Genomic DNA, 20,182 nt, shown 5'->3' with positions numbered 1-20,182 from the left:
TGAGATGTTTGCTGGAATTGGCTGCAAGCTAATCTAGTTAGAAAAGGGAACTTATAAGGTCAACAATGAAGGTCCTGATTTAGAGTTAGGTGCAAATTTGTACCAGAACAAAGCGTGTTGTGATGAAAGGGGTGCAAATGCAATTTCTTTTTTTTTTGCATGAAGGGTATATACTGCCTGTTTTTGCACATAGCAAACAAATATAGGGCATCTCTAATTGTACACTGTCATACTGAGTAGAGTTAAGATGAACCATCCTCCCAACTCTAAATCCGTCTACAAATTATAACCCCCCCCCCCCTTCCCCAGAGCAGTCCCCAAGCACACTATTACTACTACAGTCTTCTCTCCAGCACCTATTTCCTGGGTGCTCCACCCGGCTGTTGTTACTTGCCACATGGCTCTTGGAGCTGTATTATAATAGAATAAACCATTGTTTCTCCTATTAGAACAGGCACTATGTGAGCACTACAGCCAGCAGTGTGTGTTAGACCACTGACCACCAGTCTGACCAGGTGCAGGTATGGGCAATAACCTCCAACATTAATATTATTGCAAAGTATTACACTGCCCCCACCCGGCTACTTCTTAATGCCACCAAGCTGGCAACATTTTCTTGGGAGAACACTGTACTAACTGTAATTCTTTAAATGAAACCCCAAGTGTGTATTTCCAAGTCAATGGCGTATGCATATATGTTTACACAACTTTCTTTCCACCAGGCTGATACATTGGTCAGGGGCTCTCCCACCACTTGTGTGATGCTTCTGTCCCCAATACTTGTACAGAGTACCACTTCTGGTGAGCTGCAATAGTGCTCTCTGAAAGTCATGGGAGCCGACACACTGGAATAAATGGCTCCTGATTGGATGGTCCCAGCACTCAGAGCATTGCAGAAGCTCTGTCCACGATCTAGCTGTCGCCCCCTCCTCCCTCAAATCTTGGGTGCTGTGTCACTCAACCCCTCACGTCTTACCTTAGTAGCTACGGAAGTTCCATGTCAGAGGCTGGCACTTGCTCTCAGTGCCACACTTTTGTGTGCATGCCTTAGGCTGGGTACACACTACAGTGTTTTCAGGCGATTATCGGGCCAATCAAACGATAAACGACGGTCCATCCCGATATTGCATTAGTGTGTACACTGCAACAATGAACAATTATTGTTCCAAAGCCTATCGTGTCATTTCATTTGATTTTTAAACCAGACTAAATATGTTGTGCAGTAATGGAACAATGTTGTTCCCATTCTGCAGTGTGTATGCACTCACAACTGGCAGAGTCCATTGATCTCTATGCAGTGTGCAGAGTCACAATCTTTTCAGCCGATGGTTAAGACAAATGAAAAGCACAGATCTGAAAATAAATAGTGTAAAACATGTACAGTGTGTACACATGAATCAGCATACTGATCAGGACTTTTTTTAGTCATTGGTAAAATTGTTAAGGATATCGCATCGGGAAAAATTCTGTATAGTGTGTATTTAGACTTTTTGTACTTACATGAACCTCTACATTTCACTTTGTTTTAATGCACACACACACAGTCACGTGGAAATTGGATGCACACAACACTACATGAGCCCCAATGTCTCTAGTGACTGCATTATCATGAATATAGTTACTAGTTTTAGAATAAATGTTTCAGTATAATGTTCCTTTAAAAGGGCTACAGCAAGAACATAAATTACTAAAACATTACATGACATCACAAGCAAATAAAAACATCTGGAGAAAATCTGTTTCCCAGCAGCCATCGAGTCTGCAATTAAAACAGCAGAATATATACAAAAGTATTGGAAAAAGTATAGTAACATATAGAACTTTACTTTAATACAGAAGCAAAAGATAACAATAACACAGTCATTTTCACATGTACCCCGTTCAATTGCATTAATTGTGTATGACTTGTGATTTTAGCTGTGTAAATGTTTTATATGTAAGTTTGTTGCAGCAAGTCTGGCATGACACCAGCACTGTGTGTACAGGGCGAGCGTTGTCTATCTGTGTCATGATCTGTGCTTCATAGAATGTTCCAAAGTACAAAGAAATCCTCAAGGGAAATAAGAGGAGAAGCCAAGAATTGAGCAATAACTATTAGATGCCAAACAGAAACTGTGACAAGCACACAGACACGCCCGTATTCTCACCCACACAAAAACGAACATACAGTCACATCGACTTACAGCATTATTCTAACAAGACAATACACCATTTTGCATAAACTAACATACAAAAAGAGTTTTCAAACATGAAATATTTGAGTTTGTATGTTAAATATGTTTTCAAATCTGAAGTTGGCTGAAATAGTAGTGGGGACGTCAGCATAGGAGACTTACTATATGCAATATCACTGTACAAAGATGTATGTCTTAATGAGAGGCTTTGGAATAGCTCATTTTCTATTGGACCACCGGCATATGATACAATTACAGGTAGGAGGACGAAAACATTCAACGCATCGTCAAAGGAACATGCAAACATGCGTAACACAAACTTAAAGTAATAAAGCATATACTGTGTAAAGCAGTAACCGACACACCCTCATTAAACGTCTTATACAAGACTGAAAGGACTCATCGTAGTCTATGTATTAACTGCCACAAACAGCCTGGTAGAAATACTCCCAGAAATGTAGTTGCGAACAATGTGGTACCTGCATCTGTGTCTGCCGTTCTGACTTGTTAGTCTGCAAATGTTTTTACAAGTAAAACAGCACAAGAGAGAAAGTCAGGAGTGACATTCCTCTCCACTTACGCAGAGATAACCCAGCCCGTGGTAATGCATATTCATACTAAGTCATGAATATTAAGACTGCCTCTTGCATAATAATTGTTGATCCGAGTCGCAGCTTGCAAAGCAGAAAGCAGAGATTTTATAGACAAAAAAGGCAGTGCCCCAGACAGAACCAAAATATGTTGCAGTGTAATTTGAAATTTTTTTCCAAAGCAGGAAGTAGATAGATTAGTGCTAAAAGTGCCAGAATCCCATAAACAGTGTTTGTTATTTTCACTGTAGGTCTTTGGAAAATTCTAATTTCTATTAGAAAAAAATACTTTGACAAAAGTTGTCCATCCTCCTTGCTTGGTTATATACAACTTAATCAGCCAATTTATTTAAGTGAATAATAGGAAAAGCTAATAGTAACACAAATACATAATATATGTGTCTGTTCACATAGTACTATAGCTTCCAATAAGCTGCATAGAAAGTAGAAATACAATAATGTGATGTCATGGTAACATTTACATATATCTGAGAATATTATTAGCTGCTCTTTTATAATCAACAACCTTTATGATAGGATTAGTTCAATGCAATCTATTGTTCTCTGTTATCAGTATTTTTGCAAAAGGTGGCTGTGTCCTTCAATCGATTAGTGGCAGGAATTCTGCTCTATGTACACCTTTCCCCACAATCACAATTTTATCTTAAATATTTTTCATCTGACAAGCTCCTGAAACATTTATCTATGTGCATGTGAATGTTATCAGTAGCTTTATTATATATGCCAACTTTTACTTTAGGTTTAGTGGTTCTTTAGGGTATTGGACTACACCTAACTGATTTCAACATTTAAGGCCATTATCTGGGAGACTCTGAAGTAGTGCACATTCCTTGCCAAAGAAAGCATCATTTGATTGGATGTGTGGCGGTCGCATGACGCTAGCATCTGCAATGTAGCTCACTCTGGCAAAAGATGCCTTTTACCTCAGTGTCTCCAGGTTGAAGGTATCAGATGATGTGATTGGGTATAGTCCAACACTTTTAATCCCTTGATCATTTGTATTCTCTGGTTAGTAGTTTAAAAATGTTTAATTAATTTACAAATTATATTTAATTACCTTTTAAACGTGATACCATTGGAATATTTGATGGTTCTAATTAAGAAGCATTGCATTTCTAATTAAAATAATAAACAGCATTGTCAGCAAAAGAGAAGTGTGCTTAACTATTTCACTTCCCACTTCACAATTACAGACTGTGTTGTCTGAGGTCTGCTCCAGTCTAGCAAGATACAGCCTGCAGTAAGATTTAGTATTGAAGTGGGTACTACCTTCTTATGACTAGAACAGTGGTTCCCAAACTTTTGCAGTTCGTGGGAAGTCTCAATAATTTTTTCTAGGCACCCCTCCAAAATAATTACAGAGCAATCCCGTTTTATAAGTAGTTGAGGCAAAAAAACGTAATCAGTATTTAGGTCAGGACCGAAATACTTATTTAGTTCTATGCAAAAATAATACACATAAATCCAAGGGAAAATAATACTTTTATATATTTTTTTTCAATTATATTTCTGTCAAAGAATAATTTACAGCTAACTCACAATGTACCCTTCTTCATCGCCACACACTCTGTGCCCTCCTTCATCTCCACACACTCTGTGCCCCCTTCATCCACACACACTGTGCCCCCTGCATCCACACACTCTGTGCCCCCTGCATCCACACACTCTGTGCTCTTCTTCATCTCCACACACTCTGTGCCCTCCTTCATCTTCACACTCGCTGTGCCCCCTTCATCGACACACTCTGTGCCCCCTTCATCAACACACTCTGTGCCCCCTTCATCCACACACTCTGTGCCCCTGCATCCACACACTCTGTGCCCACTTCATCACACACTCTGTGCCCCCTGCATCCACAAACTCTGTGCCCCTGCATCCAAACACTCTGTGCCCCCTGCATCCACACACTCTGTGCCCCTGCATCCACACACTCTGTGCCCCCTGCATCCACACACTCTGTGCCCCCTTCATCCACACACTTTGTGCCCCCTGCATCCACACACTCTGTGCCCTCCTTCATCTCCACACACTCTGTGCCCTCCTTCATCTCCACATACTCTGTGCCTCCTTCATCTCCACACACTCTGTGCCCTCCATTATCTTCACACACGCTGTGCCCCCTTCATCCACACACTCTGTGACCCCTTCATCAACACACTCTGTGACCCCTTCATCAACACACTCTGTGCCCCCTTCATCCACACACTCTGTGCCTCTGCATCCACACACTCTGTGCCCCCTTCATCCACACACTCTGTGCCCCCTGCATCCACACAAACTCTGTGCCCCTGCATCCAAACACTCTGTGCCCCTTGCATCCACACACTCTGTGCCCCTGCATCCACACACTCTGTGCCCCCTTCATAAACACACTCTGTGCCCCCTGCATCCACACACTCTGTACCTTCCTTCATCTCCACACACTCTGTGCCCTCCTTCATCTCCACATACTCTGTGCCGCCTTCATCCACACACTCTGTGCCCCCTGCATCCACACACTATATGCCCTCCTTTATCTCCACACACTCTGTGCCCTCCTTCATCTCCACACACTCTGTGCCCCCTTCATAAACACACCCTGTGCCCCCTTCATCCACACACTCTGTGCCCCCTGTATCCACACACTCTGTGCCCTCCTTCATCCACACACTCTGTGCCCCTGCATCCACACACTCTGTGCCCCTTCATCCACACACTCTGTGCCCCCTGCATTCACATACTATGTGCCCTCCTTCATCTCCACACACTCTGTGCCCTCCTTCATCTCCACACACTCTGTGCCCTCCTTCATCTCCACACACTCTGTGCCCCCTTCATCCACACACTCTGTGCCCCCTTCATCCACACACTCTGTGCCCCTGCATCCACACACTCTGTGCCCCTTCATCCACACACTCTGTGCCCCCTGCATCCACACACACTCTGTACCCTCCTTCATCTCCACACACTCTGTGCCCTCCTTCATCTCCACACACTCTGTGCCCCCTTCATCCACACACTCTGTGCCCCCTTCATCCACACACTTTGTGCCCCCTTCATCCACACACTCTGTGCCCCCTGCATCCACACACACTCTGTGCCCCCTGCAGCCACACACTCTGTGCCCCCTTCATAAACACACTCTGTGCCCCCTTAATCCACACACTCTGTGCCCCCTGCATCCACACACTCTGTGTCCCTGCATCCACACACTCTGTGCCCCCTTCATCCACACTCTGTGCCCCTGCATCCACACACTATGTACCTTCCTTCATCTCCACACACTCTGTACCTTCCTTCATCTCCACACACTCTGTGCCCTCCTTCATCTCCACATACTCTGTGCCGCCTTCATCCACACACTCTGTGCCCCCTGCATCCACACACTATATGCCCTCCTTTATCTCCATACACTCTGTGCCCTCCTTCATCTCCACACACTCTGTGCCCCCTTCATAAACACACCCTGTGCCCCCTTCATCCACACACTCTGTGCCCCCTGTATCCACACACTCTGTGCCCTCCTTCATCCACACACTCTGTGCCCCTGCATCCACACACTCTGTGCCCCTTCATCCACACACTCTGTGCCCCCTGCATCCACACACACTCTGTGCCCCCTGCATCCACACACTCTGTGCCCTCCTTCATCTCCACACACTCTGTGCCCTCCTTCATCTCCACACACTCTGTGCCCCCTTCATCCACACACTCTGTGCCCCCTTCATCCACACACTCTGTGCCCCCTTCATCCACACACTCTGTGCCCCCTTCATCCACACACTCTGTGCCCCTGCATCCACACACTCTGTGCCCACCTTCATCCACACACTCTGTGCCCCCTGCATTCACATACTATGTGCCCTCCTTCATCTCCACACACTCTGTGCCCTCCTTCATCTCCACACACTCTGTGCCCTCCTTCATCTCCACACACTCTGTGCCCCCTTCATCCACACACTCTGTGCCCCCTTCATCCACACACTCTGTGCCCCTGCATCCACACACTCTGTGCCCCTTCATCCACACACTCTGTGCCCCCTGCATCCACACACACTCTGTACCCCCTGCATCCACACACACTCTGTGCCCTCCTTCATCTCCACACACTCTGTGCCCTCCTTCATCTCCACACACTCTGTGCCCCCTTCATCCACACACTCTGTGCCCCCTTCATCCACACACTTTGTGCCCCCTTCATCCACACACTCTGTGCCCCCTGCATCCACACACACTCTGTGCCCCCTGCAGCCACACACTCTGTGCCCCCTTCATAAACACACTCTGTGCCCCCTTAATCCACACACTCTGTGCCCCCTGCATCCACACACTCTGTGTCCCTGCATCCACACACTCTGTGCCCCCTTCATCCACACTCTGTGCCCCTGCATCCACACACTCTGTACCTTCCTTCATCTCCACACACTCTGTACCTTCCTTCATCTCCACACACTCTGTGCCCTCCTTCATCTCCACATACTCTGTGCCGCCTTCATCCACACACTCTGTGCCCCCTGCATCCACACATTATATGCCCTCCTTTATCTCCACACACTCTGTGCCCTCCTTCATCTCCACACACTCTGTGCCCCCTTCATAAACACACCCTGTGCCCCCTTCATCCACAAACTCTGTGCCCCCTGTATCCACACACTCTGTGCCCTCCTTCATCCACACACTCTGTGCCCCTGCATCCACACACTCTGTGCCCCTTCATCCACACACTCTGTGCCCCCTGCATCCACACACACTCTGTGCCCCCTGCATCCACACACTCTGTGCCCTCCTTCATCTCCACACACTCTGTGCCCTCCTTCATCTCCACACACTCTGTGCCCCCTTCATCCACACACTCTGTGCCCCCTTCATCCACACACTCTGTGCCCCCTTCATCCACACACTCTGTGCCCCTGCATCCACACACTCTGTGCCCCCCTTCATCCACACACTCTGTGCCCCCTGCATTCACATACTATGTGCCCTCCTTCATCTCCACACACTCTGTGCCCTCCTTCATCTCCACACACTCTGTGCCCTCCTTCATCTCCACACACTCTGTGCCCCCTTCATCCACACACTCTGTGCCCCCTTCATCCACACACTCTGTGCCCCTGCATCCACACACTCTGTGCCCCTTCATCCACACACTCTGTGCCCCCTGCATCCACACACACTCTGTACCCCCTGCATCCACACACACTCTGTGCCCTCCTTCATCTCCACACACTCTGTGCCCTCCTTCATCTCCACACACTCTGTGCCCCCTTCATCCACACACTCTGTGCCCCCTTCATCCACACACTTTGTGCCCCCTTCATCCACACACTCTGTGTCCCCTGCATCCACACACACTCTGTGCCCCCTGCAGCCACACACTCTGTGCCCCCTTCATAAACACACTCTGTGCCCCCTTAATCCACACACTCTGTGCCCCCTGCATCCACACACTCTGTGTCCCTGCATCCACACACTCTGTGCCCCCTTCATCCACACTCTGTGCCCCTGCATCCACACACTCTGTGCCCCTGCATCCACACACTCTGTGCCCTCCTTCATCTCCACACACTCTGTGCCCTCCTTTATCTCCACATACTCTGTGCCCCCTGCATCCACATACTATGTGCCCCCTGCATCCACATACTATGTGCCCTCCTTTATCTCCACACACTCTGTGCCCTCCTTCATCTCCACTCTCTGTGCCCTCCTTCATCTCCACACACTCTGTGCCCCCTTCATCCACACACTCTGTGCCCCCTTAATCCACACACTCTGTGCCCCTGCATCCACACACTCTGTGCCCCTGAATCCACACACACTCTGTGACCCCTGCATCCACACACTCTGTGCCCCCTTCATCCACACACTATGTGCCCCTGCATCCACACACTCTGTGCCCCTTCATCCACACACTCTGTGCCCCCTGCATCCACACACACTCTGTGCCCCCTGCAGCCACACACTCTGTGCCCCCTTCATAAACACACTCTGTGCCCCCTTAATCCACACACTCTGTGCCCCCTGCATCCACACACTCTGTGTCCCTGCATCCACACACTCTGTGCCCCCTTCATCCACACTCTGTGCCCCTGCATCCACACACTCTGTGCCCCTGCATCCACACACACTCTGTGCCCCCTGCATCCACACACTCTGTGCCCTCCTTCATCTCCACACACTCTGTGCCCTCCTTCATCTCCACACACTCTGTGCCCCCTTCATCCACACACTCTGTGCCCTTTTCATCCACACACTCTGTGCCCCCTTCATCCACACACTCTGTGCCGCTGCATCCACACACTCTGTGCCGCTTCATCCACACACTCTGTGCCCCCTGCATCCACACACACTCTGTGCCCCCTGCAGCCACACACTCTGTGCCCCCTTCATAAACACACTCTGTGCCCCCTTAATCCACACACTCTGTGCCCCCTGCATCCACACACTCTGTGTCCCTGCATCCACACACTCTGTGCCCCATGCATCCATACACTCTGTGCCGCCTTCATAAACACCCTGTGTGGCCCCCTTTATAAGCACCCTCTGTGTCCCCTTCATCCACACACTCTGTGGCCCCTGCATCCACACATCTGTGCCCCCTGCATCCACTCACTCTGCCCCCTCTGCATCCACTCACTCTGCTCCTTCTGTATCCTCTCTCTGCCCCCTCTACATCCTCGCTCTGCCCCCTCCTTCATTCTTTTGCCCCTCCATTGCTGTTTACTATCACCATTCCCCTCCGTTTCTTTACTTAACATACTTGACCTTCTTTCTTCTATTTCTTCTGTCTTTTCTTCTGTCTTACCAATTCGCCGATGCCTGGGACCCAGCGTCCTCCTTCGCCACCGGATTGGTACTTTTTTTTCCTCCTGGCCACGGCACCCCTGTGACAGCGCCACCACACCCCTGGGAGCCGCGGCGCACACTTTGGGAACATAGGGACTAGAACAAAATGTGATAACATGGAGACTTTCAGCCAATTTTCCGGAGTGTAAATATTCAAATAAGCCTCTCTAAAAGTATTAGGGACTTCAGGATAAAGCAATTTATATGGTAGCCCTGTGAGACATTGCCCACTGACTAGGTTTAAAGAATATGAAAGGGGCTTCTACTGACACAAACCATCCACCTGCAAACAATCTGTTTCAGCCTGCTTTGAACTCAGCAATACAGGATAAGTTTGTCCTGATCAGCAGTCTAAAGAGCCATAGGGGTATATTTGCTAAACTGCGGGTCTGAAAAAGTGTAGATGTTGCCTATAGCAACCAATCAGATTTTAGTTATCATTTGTTTCCTACAAAATGACAGCTAGAATCTGATTGGTTGCTATAGGCAACATCTCCACTTTTTCAAACCCACAGTTTAGTAAATATACCCTATAGCCTTCAAGGATCAGTGTCCGAAAGTCCCGATATCACTACTATTTATTCTAGAAAGGCTGCTTCTACAGGACATTGGGTGGGGCATTTACACAGATGGCTTTTGGGAAGAAAATCTTTGAATAGGGATTTTCCAAGGCTGAGACACTCTCTGTACAGACCTACCTAAAGTGGATATTCTACATAATCTTTGCCTCTATTGCAATCTACAAGAGATATTCGGAGGTGGTGAAATAGCAGAGACCAGAATCCCCTTTGTCTCGGTTTGTGGGCAATTACCCTATACAAAGAGAGGAAAGACGTTTGGTGGTTTCAATGCAGAAACTACTTACAACTGACAAGGACATCATTACCTTTATGAGTTGGTTATGTACAGTGATCAAGGACCCTTCTAAGATCCTGGATGGAAACAGCTTCTGGACTGCCAAATGTTCCCTCATTGTCAGACTAAGGAAGGACATTAAAAATTGTTGCTTCCAGCACCTGTCACAGTGCTTCTCGCTGCAGGACTTCTCCATTATGCCAACCAGGCAAGGTAGTACAGGAATTACAGTGGGCCTGACCCTTTGTGGAATATCCGCAATGTCTCAGCTTGCAGGACTTGCAGAGTGGGAGGATATGAGACCAAAAACTGCCCTGCAAGATGACCTGCAATCTATAGGATGGGCCAGCCACATGTACAGGGACTGCCACAAGGTTGCCGTCCTCCTACCTTGCAGCCCAAGCCAGCTCAGAGAAAACAGTCAGCTGCAGAAACATCAGGAGGGTAAGAACCCCTCACCCATCTTCCATCTGTTTCCACTCATTTCTTCCCTTCCCACTCCACCCTCCTCATCAACCATTGTGACAGCGTACCCCCTTCATCCTGCTGTTTCAACCACCCCCTCCGTCCACTAACACTTCCTCCTCTATGAATGCCTCTCACCTGCTCCCCTCCCCAACTACTCCCCTCATTCCACTACAGCAACAGCGACAGGTTGGCCAGGAGTAATAACTGAATGTACTATTTTTCCTAACATCTTTTCTCCCAACTGGTTAGGAGGCAGTCAATTTACAGTTTCTTGACACTCAGAAATGTGATATTTATATGTTTTAGGAATGTTCTCTGCCTTTCTCTAGGTCCTGTATGCATCTGGGCAGGCAGTGGTCTCTTGGGCCCTCCTATTGGTCTGGCGGGGGTGAATGGAAATCTGCATTTTTTTTCAGGGGAAGCCACTTCACTTCTGTTCAGTAGTTTGTTTGCAGCAGATTACTTATCATAGAGTGTTTAGAGCTTTTCCAGACCCTACTGGCCCATCTTGCACCCACTAGGGCAATAGTGATAGAGGGAGATTTCAACTGCCCCATAGAGGAGTAAGGATGCAGATCCAGCAGCACTGCTAAGCTGTATGTCACATCCAGGCTACTTGAGGTGATGGCAACAATATCCTTGTTAGACGTAGTGGGATCCATGCAGGCTGGCTCTGTTAATTATACATGAAGCCGCCCCTATGGCTCAGTGTGTTCCCAGTTTGAATTTGTTTTCAACTCTAGGGCAGAGAAACAGAATAGACATGCCATGATTCCCTGCTTCTTCTCAGATTACATGACCATTCCTTTTCAGAGGGTCCAGGGCAATGGTTTTCCACCTAACCCAGGCTCCTATAAGTTGAACTGTGCTTTGGTGGAAAGGGAGGAGGTGTTGGAGGAGCTGAGGGATGCCTACATCACATGGTAAAATGGCAAATATTATTCTGAGTAGATGATTGGTGGGAATATGTAAAGGTAAAAATTTCGCACCCCTTCTAGCCACTGTCAGCAGACAACAGACGTGTGAAAGAAAAAGAAACTTCAGGAAGCTGCAAAGACAACTGCAGTCCCTGCAAGACCTCCAAATCTGCAGCTAGGATATAAAAGATGATCTGCAGGACAACAAGGGGAGTCTGAAAGGACAGTTGTGAGGTGAGACCAACAGGGGCGCCGAGAGTGTGGGGCGGAGGGGGGGGGGGGGGGCGAGTACTAAGTACCAGGGCCAGGGTATGCCAGTGGGTTCGGGCCCGCACTGCAGATGACCAGTTGTTTTTTTCAGCTGCACTCTGCGGGAGGGGGCGTAGCTAGTTGGCAGGACAGAGCTAATCAGACCGTCCCTGACAGGTAGCCAGGCAACAATCAGATTATTAGTGGAAATCAACATGGATTTGTGAGGGATAGGTCATGTTATACTAATCTATATAGTTTCTACGATGAAGTTAGTGGTAACTTAGACCAGGGCAGCACAGTATATGCAGTCTACTTAGATTTTGCAAAGGCCTTTGATACAGTGCCACACAAGAGGTTGGTTTACAAAATAAGGGAACTGGGTCTAGAAAACAACATTTGTACTTGGATCAAAAACTGGTTAGAGAATAGGGAACAGAGAGTTGTGATAAATGGAACATTTTCTAATTGGTCAAAAGTTTTAAGTGGAGTACCTCAAGGTTCCGTGCTGGGGCTACTCCTTTTTAATATATTTATTAATGACCTTGGTGAAGGTTTAGAGAGTAAAGTTTCTATTTTTGCACATGACACTAAACTCTGTAAGGTAATAAAATCAGAGCAAGATGTAGCTTCTCTACAAAGGGACTTAAATAAACTGGAGGATTGGGCGGCCAAGTGAAATATAAGGTTTAACATAGATAAATGTAAGGTTATGCATTTAGGGATCAAAAACAAGAACGAAATCTATAAATTAAATGGAATTAATTTAGGAGAATCTATAATGGAAAAGGATTTGAGAGTGCTCCTAGACAGTATACTTATCAATAGTGCTCAATGTCAAGCAGCACCTGCAAGGGCAAATAAAGTATTGACATGCATAAAAAGGGGAAGATAGTGTAATTTTGCCACTTTATAAATCGTTGTCAAGACCTCATCTTAAATATGCAGTACAGTTCTGGGCACCAGTCTATAAAAAAAGATCATTTGGAACTAGAAAGGGTTCAGAGAAGGGCGACAAAATTGATAAAGGGTATGGATCATTAAGTTATGAGGAAAGGTTAGCCAGTTTAGGCATGTTTACTTTAGAAAAGAGGCGTCTAAGAGGAGATATGATTACTATGTACATACATACATTAAGGGTCAATACAGACAACTTTCATTGGAACTTTTTACCCCAAGGACCATACACAAGACATACGGTCACCCCCTAAGGTTAGAGGAGAGGAAATTTCTTTACAGTAAGGCCAGTCAAGATATGGAATTCACTGCCAGGGAAGTTTGTGATGGCAGATTCAATAGATATGTTTAAGAAAGGGTTAGACAAATTTTTAGCGGAAAAGTGTATCCAGGGATACGGCTGTTAATTAAAATGAAGGACAGTAGTGGATACAGGGTAAAAATAGAACTGCAATATTGGGTCTGAGGGGATTTTCACAATTGAAACAGATTGGCGGTTACTTACTCTGGATTAACTTCAAATATAAGTGAGGGATTGCAGGAGATCCAAAATAGGTTGAACTTGATGGACTGGTATCTTTATTCAACCTCATCAACTATGTTACTATGTTAGATTGGTGCCAGACGGCCTGTCACTATAGAGCGCAGTCTGGAGTGAACAGATGTCAACAGGTAAGTACAAGGTGTGGGGGTGTTATATGTCTGGTATTATGTATGTGTATGGAATTGTGTGTGCGTGTATGGTATTGTGTGTGTATATATATGGCATTGTATGCATGTGTGTATACATATATATATATATATATATATATATATATATATATATATATATATATATATAGCTTTGTGTGTGTATATATTTGTGTATGCAGTGGTGGGATTCAGCCGGTTCGCCAGACTGAGACTGAGTCCACCCTCTTCGTAGGTGGGGGGGTGCAGGGTTCTTTAACAATAAAAAAAAATATTCCCCTGTTCGCGGCGTCGGCACTCCTCCCTTCTCCGTTCGCACTGATTTTCGGGAATGACATCATCACGCCTGATATTCAGTGAGGAGCGGCACAGAGAGGAGTCAGCAAGCAAAAAGACAGAAGAGAAGAAAAGAGAAGAAAGAAGCTGATAGGAAAGATAAGTAAAGGAACAGAAGCAAGGGGGAGCAAAAGCAGCATGGCACAGTGTGAAGAGGGGCAACAGCAACATGACAGAGTGTGAAGGGGGAGCAAAACAGGGATGGCAGAGAGTGAAGAGGGGCAGAAACAGCAAGGCACAGTGAAAGGAGGGGGGGTAAAAGCAGCATGGCACAGTGTGAAGAGGGACAAAAGCAGTATGGCACAGTGTGAAGCGGGGCAAAAGGAGCATGGTACAGTGTGAAGGGGAAGTGTGGCACAGTTTGAAGATGGTAAATGCAGCATGACACAGTGTGAAGGGGAGCAAAAGCATCATGGCATAATGAAGGGGTGCAAAAGCAGCATGGCAGAGTGTGAAGAGGGATAAAAGCAGCAAGGCACAAAACTCTTTCTTATAACATAATCTAGTTTTATGTACCTCTTTTATTGTTCTTATTTAAGTATTAAATACATGAAATATTAAACTGCCTTTCGGTATATCTTTTTGTATACTTAAAAGGTCATTACGGCAGAGAACCGGTTGTTAATTTATAAATCCCACCACTGGGTATATGGTATTTTGTGTGTGTGTGTGCGTGTATGTGTGTACTTGCATTCATATGCTTGTGGGGACATTGACCTGCTTACATACCATCACTGTGGGGACCTGAGTCGTAGTGGGGACAAAATTTGAGGTCCCCACAAAGCTTTTTTAAGGCTAATCAATGCAGGGGACCTTGCTGATATGCTCAGCATAAAAATCTGGTATGTCCCCACGAGTCACATTTATCGTAACAAAAGTGTGCATGTGTCTGATGCGGAGGGGAGAAAGTGTGTGTGCCTCCCACCGCTATAGGCCAGTATTCCGTCCAAATGTATAGCAGGAGCAGGAAACGGAAGTGACTGCATCCTGCGGCGCTTTGTACACCAAGTGGGTAAAAACACAGTTGAATCCGCCTGCTGCTGAAGGTAAAGTGGGGACGCTGAAACATGAAAGAGCCCACCGATAGCTCCGACTATAGCCAAGAGAGCAGTGGAGATGAGTATGCCCCTGACACTTTTGGAGGAGAGCGGTTCAGACACCAGCAGTGATGCCCCGTTGCCCACCAGCGCAGAAGAGTGCAGGTACCCAGAGATGAGTTCTATGTATTCTCGACTTTCTGCTAGCTGTGTTTTAACCACAGAGAGTTGGAGAGATGACGCGGTATCTGTCCAAACGCTATCCGGAAACAGTGATGGCTCCAGTGTGTGTAAAAAAAAAAGCAGTACTGCCTGTACTGTGAGAAGCCTCTCTTAAAAATTGCCCGGCACATGGAGCATGTTCGCCGCAAAGAGACTGAAGTAGCCTGGGCCCTGAAATTTCCCAAGCACTCGAAAGAATGGTGCATGCAATTGGCACATCTTCGCAAGAGGAGCAACTATGCACACAATGCTGAGGCAATGAGGGCAGGCCATGGAGTTCTGGTCCCGTGCAAACTTCCAGACAAAGAGATGGATGCTGAATGCTTCATGCACTGTGTAGCCTGCCAGGGTTTGTTTGCCAGGAAATACCTGTGGTAACACATGAAGAGATGTAAGCTAAACCGAAAGGGCAGTCACTGTGTGCCATTGCTCAGCCTGTTCCACTTGACATCAGTGATGGCTTTTGGAAGCTCTTGAGTGACATGACCCAGGATGAAGTCTTACTCGCAGTCAAAAATGATCGATGCATCATGCAGATTGGAAAGCACCTGTTCAACCAGGTCGGATCAGATGTTGGCAGGCACGAGTACATCCATCAGCAGCTTAGAGAAATGGGCAGGCTACTGCTACAGGCCAGAAGAGCTACCAATTTGGAAAGGATCTAAGACTTTACCGCCCCATCAAACTTTCTGCACATAGTAGATGCTGTGAAGCTGGTAGCTGGCTATGACGAGGAGACAGGTACATTTAAGACGCCCTCACTGGCACTCAAGATCTGGCACAGCCTGCAAAAAATAGCGAGCATTGTAGAGTGCTGAGCCATGGTGGAGGGCTGCACTGCTGCGGTCGAAAACACACAAAATTTCAGGAAGCTATATGAGGCGAGATGGAACAAGTTGATCTCATCGGCTGCCTTGAAAACTCTTAAGGAGTCCAAGTGGAACATGCTTCAGCTCTTAACTTTCACGGAAGATGTGAAAAAGATGCACTTGTACCACGATGAGAAGCAGCAAGCCTACCAAAGTGGGCTATCCACTGAGCCTACGGTTAACCACTGGACACTACTTGCAAAAGTCACCCTGGCACAGGTGATCTTGTTCAATCGAAGAAGGGAAGGGGAAGTTTCAAAAATGTTTCTGACTACCTTGGATCTCCACGAAAATGTGTCCCTAGCGCTTTCCGAGGTTGAGAGGGAGTTCTGCCGGCACTTCATTCGCATTGAAATCCGAGGAAAACGAGGGAGGAAAGTTCCCATCCTGCTGACACCAGCCATGCAAGCTGCAATGTAACTTCTTGCAGAAAAGCGTGACAAATGTGGAGTGGATAGCCAAAATGTCTACATGTTCGCCAGACCAGCAGCCTTGTCACACTTCAGAGGCTCCGATTGCATATGACTGTTTGCCCGAGGGTGTGGGGCCAAGCAACCCCACATGCTGTCTTCCACGAAGCTTCGAAAGCACATTGCCACTCTCACAAAGTTCCTCAACCTAAACGACACAGAACTGGATCAGTTGGCAGACTGCCTTGGGCACAACATCAGGGTGCACCGGCAGTATTACCGCCTCCCAGAAGGTACCCTCCAACTCGCCAAGATCAGAAAACTGTTAATGGCTCTCGAGAGTGACAGACTGGCCGAATTTAAAGGCAAGAATTTGGACGAGCTGCACATTGATCCAGACGGTAAGTGGAAAATCTGGTGCCTGATGTATGCTTTTTTTTTTTTTTTTAAACTCTTTATTTTTGACAACAATACAAATAATGCAAGATGGTTGTGTGGCAAGGAAGGGAGAAAGAAGGAAGAGATTTTAAGAATATACAATATAGGACAGAATCTGAGAGTACAGGCAAAATTATCCTTAGTTGCGTTCTAAATTGCACATTTACTTTCCCTCAGTTCCCTAGACTATCTTTTTGTTGTTGGTTTTTTATTTTTTTATTTTGGATGAGTTAAAAGAGGGGGAGAGAGATAGGAAGAAGGAGAGAGGAAGAGGGAGGAGAGAGAGAAAGAAAAGAGGTTCAGTGGAGTCCCCAAGGAGGGGGCGGCCTGCGCGACCCATTTTCAGGGGGCCGTATGTCTCGAAAGAGATGCTAGTGAATAAAATGAGGAAAGAGTTGGTGTCAAACCTTCACGGTGAGCTAAGGATGACTTAATAATAGAGAAAGATCGAATCTAGTGGGGGCGGTGATACAAGGGGTTAAAAGGGCGGAATGAGGAGAAGGAACAGGTTACTGGATGGCAGGCATAGTGGACTGGTGAAAGGAGTACCATGGATCCCAGGTTTTGTGGAAGTTGTTGATTTTATCATGGAGGAGGCTTGTAATGTATTCCATTGAGGCTATATACCAAACTTGGGAGGTTATGCTATGAAGGTTCGGGAGGCAAGATGACTTCCAGTTCCTAGCTATTTGGAGGCGTGTTGCAGCACATATATTTTGTGCCAGTTTATTGCTGAACTTATTAAGTGATTTGTCTCGAGAACATAATAGCATAACCAATGGGTCCGATGAAACCCCGACCTTCAGGATTTTGGAGATAAAATCAGAGACCTGCTCCCATAGATTGGATATAAAAGGGCAAGTCCACCAAATGTGATAAAAAGATCCCACCCCACCACATGATCTCCAACATAAATCTGACGTACCTGGGTAAATCTTGTGAAGTCTCGTGGGTACCAGGTACCATCTTGTGTAGACCTTAAATGTGTTTTCTTTAATCGACGTGTTAATGGATACCTTGGAGATCCTGGTTCTGAGCCGGGACCATCCCTCCTGATCCAGAGTTTTGCCAATGTCCAATTCCCAAGCGGTCTCGAACAATTCGACGGGGCTATTTTCTGGTTTTAGGTATATGTGATATATCAGGGAAATCAATCCCTGGGCTCCAACTCGATTGATACAGCATCTCTCAAAGGGCGTGGGGCTACGTAGTTTAGAAGATCTGCAATTTGACTGTATAAAGCTTCTTATTTGAATGTAAGCAAAAAACAGGGACGGCGGGAGTTTATACTTTTCTCTTAGGTCCGGGAAGGACTGGGGGGCGTATGTCCCTAAGATGTGGGTAAATTGAGTAATCCCCGCTTTTCGCCAGGGTACAGCATAGGATTTGGAGTTTCCGGGGGGGAAATCTGGATTGTGCCAGAGTGGAGTGAGAGGGGAGGGAAATGAAGTGAGTTTCCATCTCCTATGTAGTTTATCCCATAGATTGAGTGTGAACTGTAGAGTGGGGTGAGAATAGGTCGAGGCCGGTCTCTGACTACGGGGAAGCCAGGGAAGGGAGCTGAGATTATGTTCTGCTGTGAGTGCGTTTTCGAGGTCAACCCATCTCTTGAGCCCCGGGGGTGTCTGCCAAGAGACTATATGGCTTAGGTTAACCGCGTGGTAATATTGGTCAAAAAGCGGTAGTCCGCAACCACCTGATCGTGAGTGCTTGGCCAGACAGGATCTTTTGAGTCTCGATTTTTTCCCCTGCCAAATAAATCTACTACATAATAGTTGGAGATTCGCTAAGTAAGCCCCTGGGACTGGTATAGGTAATGTCTGGAACAGATACAGAATTCGGGGTAAGACGTTCATTTTTATTACATTTATTCTGCCAAACCAGGAGATGAATAGTGGGTCCCATCTTATGAGGTCGCCTTTAATGGAGTTTAGAAGGAGGGAATAATTAGCGTTAAACAGTTGGCTATATTCCTTGGTTATCTGGATCCCGAGATAGCGAACCGCTTTAGGACGCCATTGGAAATTAAATGATGACTCTAAGGTGCGTTTCACCGTGTCAGGCGTTTGGAGCGCAAGAGCTTCAGATTTAGAATTGTTTATTCTGTAATCTGATAAAGAACCGTATGTCTTTAGTTCCTTGAGTAAATTTGGGAGCGAAATTAGGGGGTTGGAAAGTGTCAGGAGGACATCGTCAGCGAATAGTGAGATTTTGAAGTGTCGGGGGCCAATTTGAATCCCAGAGATGTCTGGATTTCTTCTTATGGCGGCAGCTAAGGGTTCAATACATAGTGTGTACAGTAAGGGTGACAAAGGGCATCCTTGTCTTGTGCCATTGCCCAGGGAGAAGGTGGGGGATAGTAGTCCGTTCGTCAAAACTGATGAGGACGGGCGGTGGTATAAGGCTTGGATGGCCGACATGAATTCGCCCTTCAGGCCAAATTGTTTGAGGGTGTTGAACATGAAGGGCCATGAAAGTCTGTCAAATGCCTTTTCGGCGTCAAGGGCTAGGACCACTGTGGGAATTTTGTGCTGGTTGACATAGTTCATAATATCTATGGTGCGCCTAGTGTTGTCTAGGGCTTGTCTAGAGGGGATGAAACCTACTTGGTCCGGGAAAATCAGGGACGACATGTAGTTATTTAGTCTGTTTGCCAAGACTTTAGCGAATAGTTTTACATCTGCGTTGATTAATGAGATGGGGCGATAACTAGAGCAACAGGAAATGTCTTTATTTGGTTTGGGAATGACCACTATGGTAGAGCGGGTAGATTCTTCATGGAATTTACCGCCGTGTAGTATGTTGTTAAATAATTGGGTCAGATGGGGGACAAGTGTTTTAGAAAATGTTTTATAGTAGAGCATCATGAAGCCGTCGGGGCCGGGGGCTTTGGAGTTTTTTTGTGATTTCAAGGCCAAGGAAACTTCCTCCCCAGTAATTTCCTGATTTAAAGATGTGATCTGATAAGGGGATAGGGTGGGTAGTGAACATGTGTCTAAGTATGATTTGATGGCCTGGGAAGAGGCTTCTGGGGTGTGTTGAACTTTGTGCAGGTTATAGAGGTTTTCATAGTATTCATGGAAAGTGCCATTAATGACCCTGGGATCATAAGATATGTTTCCCTTCT

The 20,182-nt window shown here is 46.4% G+C and overlaps 1 protein-coding gene across 1 annotated transcript in view; it reads right to left on the bottom strand.

Annotated features, from left to right (window-relative positions):
• TNKS1BP1 (tankyrase 1 binding protein 1) overlaps positions 1 to 2,753 on the bottom strand; it is a 62,773-nt gene extending 60,020 nt beyond the window's left edge. Inside the window, exon 1 of the mRNA XM_075217223.1 lies at positions 2,654 to 2,753. The gene's annotated coding sequence lies outside the window, so the exon portion shown is untranslated. The remainder of the gene's footprint in view (positions 1 to 2,653) is intronic.
• Positions 2,754 to 20,182: the final 17,429 nt, after the last annotated feature.

Source organism: Mixophyes fleayi, chromosome 6 (assembly GCF_038048845.1).
Source record: "Mixophyes fleayi isolate aMixFle1 chromosome 6, aMixFle1.hap1, whole genome shotgun sequence".
NCBI lineage: Eukaryota > Metazoa > Chordata > Amphibia > Anura > Limnodynastidae > Mixophyes > Mixophyes fleayi.
This window is presented reverse-complemented; position numbering and strand designations above follow the sequence as displayed.